General features: G+C 36.1%; 1 protein-coding gene across 1 annotated transcript in view; it reads left to right on the top strand.

The window, feature by feature from the left end:
* The first annotated feature begins 1,654 nt into the window (after positions 1-1,654).
* The window catches only part of LOC113235778 (protein yippee-like CG15309), a 108,396-nt gene continuing 96,756 nt past the window's right edge, over positions 1,655-13,294 (top strand). Inside the window, exon 1 of the mRNA XM_026471677.1 lies at positions 1,655-1,686. The gene's annotated coding sequence lies outside the window, so the exon portion shown is untranslated. The remainder of the gene's footprint in view (positions 1,687-13,294) is intronic.

Genomic DNA, 13,294 nt, shown 5'->3' with positions numbered 1-13,294 from the left:
CGATTTAAAAAAAAATGGAGAAAATTGTACAACGTGCTGTTATGAAATACTTGTTTAAAAAGATATTAACACTGAAAAAGATCCTCAGTGACATGTTGAAAAAAAATGAGTTGCAGAATCCAAACGTGGACGAGAGACCATCGAAAAAGACTCTAGGTCTAGCCGGTCCACGGCGTCTACGACTGATGAAAACCTCGAAAAAGTGTGTGATCTCGTTATGAAAGTCCGGAGATTGATTATCAAGGCGATTGCAGATATTTTTTCTTTTCTTGTTTTTTTTCTTTTTTCTTGGTTTAACACCTCCGGATTTTCATCTGTTGCTAACCTAAAAAAAACACCTCACTAGCCCAGATTTTTGTGAAATGAAAATTTCGAAGCAGCATTAAATAAATGAGTATTTTTACGACCTTGAAGAATCTTTTTTAAACTGATATAGAAGCTTTGGAAAGCAAGTGAAAGAAATGTATGGAGGTAGATGGAGATCACGTCGAAATAGAAAAATATTTTTGTAAGCATTTAACTTTATTTTCTTGATTAGGCCGCGAACTTTTCAATCCCCTCCCTCGTAGTTATAATCTTTACGTTCCCCAGTATTAATTCTTCAATAGTTCCAGACACTTGGTCTGAAAATAAATCCAATTTCCAAGCGTGTGATTTCTAAAGTCTACGAATCGATTAGCTCTTTGTACCTAGCTTTTGTGGGTGGTAGGTATAGCTCAACCACAAGCCAGACAGAACATTAACTCCCCTGATGCAATATTCCACCTGCATTTGGGGTCTGGCTTCCGTCGAGCCGGTGCAGTGTCCCGGCGGCCGTTGACATCGCTTTGTCTTGTTGCACCGATCGAATGTGGTCTTGACTCGGTATGATTCCCCGACCATATAAAACAAGAGTATAGAGCTTATTTAGATGCGGCATATCAGTAATGTATAATTTTGTTACCATTCATTTTTTTAACAGTAAAAAAACCTACTTCAAAAGTATATGAATTGTTATCTATCAGCCAAGTTTTACTGAAATCGGCTAACGGAAAGTGGGTGGAATCCAATAAACAGGATTCATATTTTTTTTTTTCAAATTTCTGATGTGACCATTACTAAGGCACGCCCTTTGCTACAAAAAATAATCATCGAAATTGGTTGACGATGAAGTAATCGCATAACATAATTAATTATATACAAAAAATACAGTCGAATTGAGAACCTCCTCTTTTTTAAAGTGGTGTAAAATGTTGATATTTGAACTACTAATAGCTGATAGTTGTCACGAACCGCAAGAGCTATACTTATATCGACGCTTTCTATTCCTTTAATAATAGGCATAAATGACAGACTTTTCGGCACTTGGACTTAATAAAATAAAATCAAAACGTATAAACAAACATTTCTAAACTTAACGACGTCTAGACAGGAACTTCGCAGAAGCATGCATGAGTCACAGTCATTGTTTGAGTTTTATATCGTCTGGTCTGCGTCTGGCTACTTGGCTAGTGCATCGTCACTGGAATTTCGTTGGTGCAGACGTGGTTGCCTTCCAGTTGTGATCGGGACACGGCTCGGGCAGCTTCGTCCCTAGTCGGTCAATGCCTCGCGCGCTCTCATCTTCTTTGTCGCGTCCGATTTTCTTACTTCATAGTTCTGTGGTGTTTTTATGAAGGCCGCGATCTACGCCTCTGTTTTCCAAAGGTGCGTTGTTTGTCAATTTTCTTTAGATTTGCTTATAATACATTTATTTGCATGCAAGATATGTTTTGCGTGATAGGCACATATGGCGCTAGGATTTTCTTTTAATATGTAATTTACATCAAGTTTAACATTGGCTATAATTTATTTTTGAAACAAAGTTAAAAAGTTATAATAAGACAAAGACAGGGTCAAAATTGTCGTCACCGAAACAAATATTTGTGGTTACACTTTAAAGCATGTAATACCAATTAAAGGACCACACCAGTTGCCTGGTCTCAAAGTAGGGAATTTGAAACACGAAAAACTTAAAATCATACCGGGGCACTACTTAGAACACTCAGACCAGAATCAAATTCGAAAAGTTCAATTCCGAAATGCGGTTTCGAAGATTTGAACTCCTCATCTACGGTCCACAATGATAACCATCACCGAGATCGTCAATCCATTAAATGGAAACTTTATACGATTTAAAATAAATGCACGTATCCATAGTGAATGCCAAATTAAAACAAAAATACAGAGTTTTCTTTTTGGTGATTTGGCAAAAATATTTTTTTGTTCATTGTTTATTTATTTATTTAATATGTAAAAAGCTTAGTAGTACCTTTAATAAATTCCGAACAGATGCCTCTACACTTTTATACACTTAAACTGCACAATGAACGATTGTTGTTAATAGATTGTCTCCCGTCGCAAAAGAGTTCTATGTATCGCATTAAATTTATAGAAACATAAGATAAATAATCGATTTCAATAAAGATCTTTAATTTCGACTGGAATAATAAGGTCACATCCGCAAAATGACAACTTTTCACGAGAGAGGTTTAAAGATTCTACGAACGAAATAAGTCCATAACTTTAGTATGCTTAAATAGGAGAGTTACGAGGGGCGGCTAAAAAGTAATCTAACAAAGTATGAAATAAAAGACGACCATGGCTACTTTTTTCAGTACGGAATGTACATAGATATAGGAAATGCGCTTATCATATTTCTTACAAAGGCACATTAGGATGCCTTTCCACCAGAGATGTGCAGGTAGCGAGGCGGTGAGAGGAGGTACAGCGGCGCGGTGCGAGGATGCGTTACGGACTCTTCAGCTATGCGCGGGCGGGGTACGGTGTGATGGGGTGAGCGGTGGCGATGTGTCAGTGTCAGTTAGTGTCATTCTTTCGGTAGCTCTAGTTTCCTTCTTCGTTTTACACACGTTCCTCGCCCACATCCCTCGTACACATCTCTCGCTATTTTGTATGCACAAATACTTAGCTCCGCTAACTAGCTACAGACGGAGCTGCGCTAAGCGAGGCGAGGAAAATGACGTAATCCTGCTGGTGGATTTTTCCTCGCACACCGCCTCGCCACGTCGCACCACTCTGGTGTAAAAGCAGCTTTACTCTGATAAAAAAATTGGTTTTTTTTTCCGCCATTTTGTCCTTTCAAAGAGGAACGTAATAAACAAAAGAGTCTAACTAATTTTGAAAAAAGAATAACGAATGCGTCACGACAGTGGCTAGTACTATTTTTGAATTGAAAATAGTCAAAAGTGATTATTTTTCAGCCACCCCTAACACGTAATTTGTTTTTATGACTACATATGATAAAAGTATTTTTGACGTATAATCACATGCCAATAGTATGATTTGTTACATAGAATATTTAAAAAGCTGAACTACACCAAATGGTGTTTCCACAAAAACAATGTTAGTTACTAATGGTCACGTTTCGATCGAGATTGAAAAGGCGATGTGACGTCAGTAATATCGATTTTTAACCCCCCAGACCACGCCACCTTAATCAATACCAAACAGAAACATTTAAAACGCACTGGCGTTGTAATGTTATCAGTAACTTGTTCCCGCGACTTGGTTCGTGTTCAGATTTCAGTGCACCACGTGCAATAATGTAGAACTTTTTTTATCCACCATATTACGTGTGAATTATTCCGCCGTAACGACATGATTGATCACATAAGTAGTAAATACATATCGCATCTCCAGTGATAAACTGAAAATAGGATGTTAATAATAATATGGCTAAAAAGTCGTTGAAAAACCAAATACAAAGAGACGGCAACAAACACATAGAAAAATTCGTGAGGTCCGCTAGTTCGTTCCGTGGCTTAGTTGGTATAGCATTTGGCACGGTATGCTAGAAGAGATTGGTTCGAATCCGTTCGGGTCGAAGGAATTTTTTCTGAGTATTCGATCTTTGTATTAATAATAATAATAATAATACAGATTAAAAAAAAAATGCACGTGGTACTAATCTTACACGCCATTTAGCTGTCCAAATATGACTAATATCTTTTTTTGATATGAAGGACGGTGTATTTTATTAGTTTTATTTCGTTCGTTATTTTTTTTCCTCGGATCTGAATTGCGTGTATTTGTTTTTTCAAATAATCTAAGTGTAATCACTTGCAGTGTCACTCAGAGCTTTTAATCACCAAAGATCTGCGGGGCACTGCCACTGCGCTCGTGACCCTGAGACATAAGTTGATAAGTCCCTTGTGTCTGTAATTTCACTAGCACTCATACTCTTCAAAAACGGAACGCAGTAATGCTCACATTATGACAATAAATATTGACTAATTCGCGATGAATCATTATAGAATAAGACTAGTAACTCTCCAAAATCTAGTTTTAATTTTTCACCATTGCTATATTTTATTTTTCGGATCAAAATCGCATACATATGTTAGTTTTTTCAAAGAAATCAGCCGTGTTTATGGGACCTATAAAAAGCCCGAAACGTTGGTTTGTCGAAAAAAAACAAATATACGTGATAGATCCGAAAAAGAAAAAATAAAATATAGCCATCATTTGATCCGAAAAAATTGTTTCAATTATAATAGTACTTCTATAGCTTTAGGATAATAATTTTTACAGCAAATGAAATAACAAAATTGCGACCCATAATCTGAAGTTCTTGGAGTAAATTACACGTTCCTAAGGAACAGTGCAATTATGATAATCTATTTTAATCTCCCTTACCATGAAACTTTGAGATTCTATGATTGAGGGTTGATCATTTATTTACAGTGGTTACCTAAAGTTGGACTTTTATAGCAATTCAGCTTGAATTTTGTAATAAGAGCTTTGGTAGCACAGTGGTAGAATGGTGGCTTCGCTGTTGATTGGTCTACGAATCGAACCCTGTGGCGGCATGTGGTTATGTACATTTGTGAACGTTTATTAGCCATAGCTCATGCTAACAGTGAAGGAAAACATCGTAATAAGACCTGCATGTCGAAGAAGGCTTACAACCCCTGAAAAACATATGAACTCTCATTAGAGAAAATCCATGCTATGACTTGTATAATTCTTTGAATACGTTCTTGCGTAGAACAATATATTTCAATTTAAAGGTTGACGATCTCTATATTCTAGTTCATTATTACAATGTCCTCGTTGTTAATAACGCAAATAAGTGCGGCCTTAAAAATAACGTAACACACCGTAATTAGTTGCATGAAACGAGGGCGAGTATTTGAAACAACCCCACTTTGTCGTGGAATGATGACTGATATCGCGGCTTGCTACACACGAAGCACGGAGCTACAGTAAGTTTTATTAATTTTAGTTTAAGACGTGATGTTGAATTGATATAATGCCGGAACTATAACTTTTAAATACAATGCTTCGTTGGATAAAAAATCAAATGTATTCTTTGATTGCTATATAATTAATTGTTAAGGAAGACCTACTCGGCAAAGTAGGCCTCAAGGTCTTTTAGGTACATTGGTCGTAACTATACGAGTATAGTTCCTGCATAACTGACACTCAGACTACTAAATTGTTTAATAATAATATGTCCTAAAATCACATTAATTATCTGGTTTCAAACTAGTAAGCTCGCTGTACTATGAGTATAAGAGAAAGGGAATTCACACCCAAAACACCCAGACCAAATCTGATAGTCTCACCTACCATCATCTCACCTCAAATCAGCAATGCTGAGTCTCCATCCTTTTTGTTCACATTACTGTTCTTTTGTTTTAATTGCTCGCTTATATTTGTTTATGCGTTTTGTGGATAATTGAATGTGACCTGTAAAGGGCCAGAAACGTTGGTTCGTTTGAAAAACAAATATCGATTCATCCGCAGAACAAAGTCCGATGTGATTATACAGCGAAAAGAGGATAAATATATAATTTCGTTATTCAAACTAAGGCCCGTGTTTTGAGAATTTTTATATCTTATTTCATTTCGGAAATATAAAATCGAACAACGGTAGATCTGACATCCACAGCGAACGAAGCGAAGAAGAACGAACGAAATGTACTAGTCCTGAGAACAAGTAGTCTTGCACATAGACCTTTGTTCTACGGTGAGTCGATATACGCGATTTAAATTGGAAAACGTAGGAATTTTTTTTTATCTTAATCGAGTATATTTGTTTTTTTTTAACTGACTGAGATGAGAGATTCATTTCCTATGTCAAAGAATTGCGAAAACCTAAGAAGTCGATCTGAAAAAGTAGTTTCTTATAAAATTATAAAATTCAGAAAATTTCATTTTCCAAATTATTGAGTCGAACCCGAGTTTTTCTCATCCAGCGCCCACAGTGCAGTGCAAAGCGGATCACCAAAATTCAATACTAATACTACATATTTGAATCTGAAATTAATTTTGTAAATATTTTAAAAATCAAAGTCTTGTCGAGTTCTTAGGTTTTCGCGATTGTTACACATAGGTTATGAAACTATTTTTACGGATTTCAATCGCATATATTCGTTTTTTCAAACAAATGTTTTTACTTCTTTTTTAAATTTTTATTTCAAAAAAAAAAGAAATATACGCGATTTCAATCCGGAAAAATAGTTTCATTTCCTATCCGAGTCTTAGTCCAATCGCAATAGCAACAGGAATGTGGCACCTTTTTCACCATTCGACCTAGCCTAGTTTTTACTCATGAATGTAGTAAACTGATTGTTTGCTCTAAAATCCACAACCGCAAACAGTTCTGTAAGGTCATCACATCTGCCTATGGCGTTTGAATATAATATTTTCATGTTTCTGTATTATGCTCAAACGTTCATTGGAGATCAGCGTTATTATTATCTTTTTCCTGTCTTTAGCCTTATCGCTGTCTAATCTAACCACTTCCTCTGCCGACTAAATTAGGCTTAGACTCAAATCACTCAAGAAATCGAATAGCTTGTTAGTATTCATTGTAATGACAATACATTCGATACGATTATTTTTTTATTTTATAAGGTTAATCGTTCTAAAATAAATACCAGTATCAGTAGTTAAAATAAATAAGACGACGCTTATTTCTCCACAAACATTGAAATTAAAATAATATTTAACAGAATTTAGGTTTTATGTACTTTAAAATGCGCCTTGAGTAGCTTGTGTACATGCCAGTTTAAGGTTAGGACATGCCTTTACTGCACTGGTCATCGCCATTTTTTTATCTGACGCATGTCAAGTGTTACTGTTTTTATTTCTTAAAACAGTTTATTAAAGTTTCAATACATCTAACCACAAAATGCGTAACAAATAAAACAGCCGACTCTCGAATTACCGCAGCCTAATGAGGCTGTCATACTATTACGCGACCACACTGTGCCACGGACAAGGGCTCCCGTATAATATAATTGGGACCATATTTCATGGTGTTATAATAATTGTAGCAGTAGTAGCTCCTTGTGAAAGAGTTAGTCCAGGAAAGTACTGCTACTGCCACCGTACCTATTTCTGTCGCCAAACAGTAATGGCAGCATTAACATGTTCCGGTTTTGAAGGGTAAGGGCACTGGTCAAATTACAGGCACATGGGACTTGTCAACTTATGTCTCAGGGTGACGGGCGCAGTGGCAGTGCCCTAAGATCTTTGCGATTTAAATTTCTGAGTGGCACTTTGAGAACCGATTTTGATGATTCTTTTTTTGTTGGAAAGAGGGTAACACAGTAGTGGTCCCATTTAAATTTTACGAAAACCTTCCACCTGTAAAGGTGTCAAACTAGGGAATGAATAACTTTTGAGGTCGGTTTGTTTTTCTATCAATTTTATACTGACCTATGTTTATGTTACTTTGGTTGATTTTAAATCTACCGACAAAATGATAAGTCGCATAACATTGGCGGCACTATATAGACACCTATTGCAGCAATAGCCCCGACACTATTAACTTCCATAGTGACTACAACCATGATGCAATTCCTACATAGAATAAATCAAGTGAATTGATCATATTTTACTGATTTTTATAAATTTAATTTACAAACATACGAGGTATTTCACGTGACACAAGAGTTTTATTAATTTCTTACGAGAATTCGGTTCAACTCGACTTACAACCCTGCCAGGGAATCGAACTGGCGAGCTAGAATGATAAGAGTTATTAGAGTAATTAGTAATGTTAGAATTATACAATAATCCCAGTACAGTGTACTAAAAATCCGATCTCAAAAGTTCGTGGAATTAAAAATTGCGCGAAACCGGATCATTTCCTAGTTTGCCACCCTTAGAGGTGGAATATTTTCTTCAAATTTAAATAAGACCAATACTGAGGTAACCTCTTTCCAACAAAAATGGAATCATCAAAAACGGTTAACAAATGCCGAATTTATCGAGTAATATACATACAAAAACAAAATACAGTCGAATTGAAAACCCTCCTTTTTGTCAAAGTCGGTTAAAATAGAAAAAATAAAAGCCATTGTATCAACATAAACATCTCAAATGAAGCCCAAATTTTTGAGTCTCTTAAGTCATACTGTACGCAATGTTAACCACTGCAATGCATTTGAAAGCAGCGATAGGTCATTTTCAAGAGTCACGTATTGGTACTCGTAAAACTTTTGAAATTAATATTGACGTGCCGAATCTGCTTCATTGTTAAAAATTACAAATGATCGGCCTAGACAGTCCAGTCAGTTTGCTTCACTAAAGATGCAAATAACTGCAGTATAAATAATTGCCCTTTGCGATTTACGCGCTCAAATTACCGCATTGGTAAGTTATACGACCACGTATCGCGTGCCAAGGACCTGATTCTCAGATAGCTCAGGTCAAGGAGCCGGCGGTCTGGCCTTCAGAATTGTATCTCGGGCTTTATGTTTTATATCGCCCTAGTAAATAGATTTTTGCTGTAGAACATTGCTCTCTTTCGTACAAGGCGTTTTCATAGTCATTTATTTTGCTAATAAAATAGTTAATTAAATAGTTAGCCATGTTTTTATGCTTATATAAATATGTAGGTCATGCAAAATATTTCTCCCGGCCCCGAAATCGAACCCGGGATCTCTGCGTGGCAGACCAGGATGGTAACCGTACGGCGACGCGGCAGTTATATAATTTGAATAGAAAACCTTTGAATGATTAAAGATTGGTAAGATAAGGTTCTTGTAATTGAAATTAATTTCTAGAAATTGGCTATTTAAAAACTGGTTTTACTATATTTTAAAACTATTCGGTAAAGGAAACTATGAATTAAAACTTTATTCAGTGACTCTTGTTATTGCCGCTTAAGGAAATGTAGGTTCCGTTTCTAACGACCTTATTCTGTGTCACAGATGCATCCCGAAGCTCTAGTACAATCACCAGCTTAAGTATGACATCCAAATAAATGCCGTTTCCAAACAGTCATTGAGCAATCTCCGAATTCAACACTTAAAATAAAAAAAAAGTAATCTGCTACTACAAACTACTTAACAACTGTAACTATCGTTACTGCAAGAAATAGTTTTGCACATGTTTGTAAAGAGTATGAGCCACACAATTTGAGATTGCGACTAGGCTAGCGGAAATCCAGACTAGTTTCCTGTTTTGCACCTTTGGACCCACTTAAAAGAAATTGCTAGAGGAAAACATTCCTGGATCACGGATGTGAAAGGATGTTCCGTAGGATTGCGTCTCTGATACAGGATAGATGACTAGAGAGGAGAGTAAATGGGCATTGTTTAGTACTTTAATATTTTGATTGAAAAGTCATATTACAAAATTGAAGACTACGTGTTAGATAAAGATGTATAGAAAGACGACATGGCTCTAGATTCCACGCAAATTTGATTCAAAGTGCATTTCGTTAGCATTCAATTTGAAAAGAGCAATCCCTAGATTTCTTGCTCGTTCTTCTCAGGGAAATCAGCGTAGTGAACGAACAGTAGCTTAAATGTGACATTTTTCAAGTGTACATGTATTTTACCTATGGGATAAATGATTCTTTGACTTAGATTTTGCCTGGCATCCAGTGACTGAACAGCTCGGCAGGGGTTCTTTCAACATCACTACATGCAAGCGCATACTGTCGGCAATTACTCGTGACAACCTCACACATGCCGAAGCATCCTTAGATATGCCGCAGCATTCCATCGCGGTGTTGTTCTCGCTCCTGACCTCTCCTCAGATCTCAGCTTCCCATCGCCTTGCATACCTGCATAACCGCACTTGGAGTCCCAAAACCTGCCGAAGCCTCCCTAAGGCTGTATCCTCGGTATATAAGCATCCCGCAGCTTTGTTTTTGTAGTTACGACCATTACTAATGAATTTTCAACTACAATGCCACACTTTAAAGTGCCTACCTTTCGTCACCTAAAAATCTTCTGCCGAGCCATCCCATCGGTGGGCGACGAGCCTTAGGATGCATACCTAAGGCCCATCTAGCGTTGACCTCATTGTCACTTTCCATCAGGTGAGTTAAAGGTTAAATGCGCACTTATTCCATCATAACAAAACCTAATGGCAACTTATTACTATGGATAGCGCGAGCGATTAGTGACTGTTAGTTGTTGATTTTCTCGAAAATGTTTTCAAATTAAATTAATGTCCAAAAACTCATTTCAACTACAGGATTCAGTAAGTGAATATTAAGCGCCCTGTACACGTTCAAAAATCTATCAAACTTTATGTGTTTGCCAAACTTTTTTGCCCTTTGTGGTTTGGTATGCAATGCGTTTGTCAAATAATATACGTAGTTTATGGAAATCTAAATTGATAACGTTTTTGACAAACAAGATTGAACATATGCGGGCAAGTTTCCCTAACAAAACATCAGCTGTCGGCTAATATATTATATAGGGGTAATCATGATAGTAAAGTTTCAAAAATTTTGTTGCTCATGCGAAGAAAGTTAGAATGGTCTTCTGGTTCTGTAAGGAATATTTATTTTAGCGAAATTTCGTTGGCATTTTTTTTTCGTAATTTTAATAATTCCCTGGAACGTTCTAGGCGACAGGCGCTGGTTCTATACAGTCTGTTCGAATTTTTCTTTGTATTTGCTCGACTTTTGTATGAATAATAACAAACTAGTAAAGTATTTTCACAAAAAAAAAAGATGAATATCATGGTAATAAAAACAGCATGATATCCAATAAAAATAAAATATGAAACAATAAAGTCAATAAGTTTTATGAACTCTTTATCGCGATCATACAAATAATCAGTACGTCATACTATACGATAAACAGTGCATAACAAAGTAAATTTTTCTTTTTTTTATAACACTAAGTGATATGACGAACAAGTCAATGTCAGGATAGTAAGCGACACGGCTATTCATAACAGTCGCAGTGCCACTTAGAGCTTTAAATCTCAGAGATTTGAGGGGACCCGTCACCTTGGGACATAAGTTGAAAAGTCCTATATGCCTGTAATTTCAGCAACATCCTTGCCCTTCAAAACCAGAACGCAGTAATGCTCACATTACTACTTACTGCCACTAAAATTGTAAATATTAATAAAATTATGTTAAATGGATGATGTCATCTATCCGTTAAACGTCCCACCGCTAAGCACGGGAGAGGGATGCGGGGTTGGGAATTTTACACAGTTTTACGAGGGTTGTGAGCGTTCTTCCACGTGCAGGTTTCATTACTGATGTTTTCTTTCTCTATTACTGAGAGATATGGAATGAATGAAATATTCTTTATTGCACATTAAAAAATTACAATGACAAAACAGAACAGTAATGTAAGTATCACAAAGTTAGATAATGTACAACAGGCGGCCTTTTTACTATGTAACAGTTTCTTCCAGGCAACCTTAGGATAGAAATATAACCGTTGGAATAGGGGGTGCAACCAAAGAATATCTTGTAATGAAAGTGGTTATAAACAAATGCACTACTCATCAACAAAGTAAATAATATAAACTATAATATCAAATATATACATTACTAGAATAAATACTCAAATAATAATATATAATAGGAATACTTAAATACTTTTGTAGTAATAAAATAAATAGCAATAATCATAAGAAAAATATACAAAGGAGATTATAACACTATCAGAATAGAAAATATAATAATAATAATAATAACGCACACACTCAACATAGCCCCGCAATAGGGAAACCCTGTGTCACGGGTGCCATGGACACACACATCTTAAAATCTTCGAAGCTTGCGTTTGGTACATTTATTATATTTTGTAAAAAGTCATAGAACAAAAGTTGTTGTTTATGATGTTAGTAATATGGTCCTGATAGGTTGTAAAAATAACCCTGTTTATTAAAGTTATAGGTACATGCCGCCACAGGGACTCGAACCGTTAACCTCTCAATTGAGAAACAACTTTCGACTGGGCTGCCACCGCTCTAAATCCATGTTAACTTTCTAAAAATTCAGTGCTTTATTGAATGTCATACAATACAAATAATTATCAATACGAAGATCGAACACTTAGAAAAAATTCCTTTGATCCGGCCGTATTCGAACCGACGTCTTCTAGCAAACCGTGCCAGCGAACCTCACAAATTTTTCTACGTGTTTGTTTGTCGGATCTTTGTATCTGGTTTTTAACGACTTCTTAGCCGTAGCACCATCTATGAGAAATGTATGAAAGTATTTCGTCACCCAGTTAGGTACCTATACAGCTACCAGTCCTTTTTTTTTTTTTTTTGACGGGGGGGAAATCTTTATGGATACCCCTGAGCCCAGGGAGACTTAGGCAGCTACCAGTCCTGGCTAGAGATGTCGGTATTCACTGTATTTATGTGTTTTATAGAATATCAGGAGTAATTTCTAAAAATTTATTACGCTGTTGGGACTTTCGGTTCCGGAAAAAATAATTCATTCAAATCATTTCGGGATTCCAAAACGCATGTCCTGCTGATGAGAATTGTGGATTACAACACCAGGTCTAACATGAATAGCAGTAATTTATAACAATAACGACTGTACGATTACATCCATACAAACTTAGTTCTCGTTCCAAGAAACAATTGCTTTTCATTTTGTGTTTCTACGTTATTCATAAATATGCAGTCACGTTCAGCCTGATTCAGACAGTCTAATTTAACATTTTTGTGACTAATTTCGCGGAATATTACCCCGAGAATCAGCCTATTCTGGAAACTGTCGTGGAAAAAACATGAAATAACCGTTCAGGACGCCCATATTTAATGTAATTAAAAAATTAAGACTTTGAAAGGGAGTACAATTCCCTGAGTATTTAATCTGTCAAGTATAATTTCATAAACAATATCATAACAGCGCTCTTTTTAGTTCTGAATAAAAATTCTATTGTCTATGGTACTCGCCACTGAGCTGAAAAATTTCATTAAAGTTCTGTACACAGACTAACTTAACTATAATGAGTATTGTAGTACTGTATACAGAACTATAATAAGTTTCAGAAAAAGAACATCGTATTTTTGC

This window comes from Hyposmocoma kahamanoa, unplaced genomic scaffold (assembly GCF_003589595.1).
Source record: "Hyposmocoma kahamanoa isolate Upper Pololo Valley unplaced genomic scaffold, ASM358959v1 88, whole genome shotgun sequence".
NCBI classification, from domain to species: domain Eukaryota; kingdom Metazoa; phylum Arthropoda; class Insecta; order Lepidoptera; family Cosmopterigidae; genus Hyposmocoma; species Hyposmocoma kahamanoa.
This window is presented reverse-complemented; position numbering and strand designations above follow the sequence as displayed.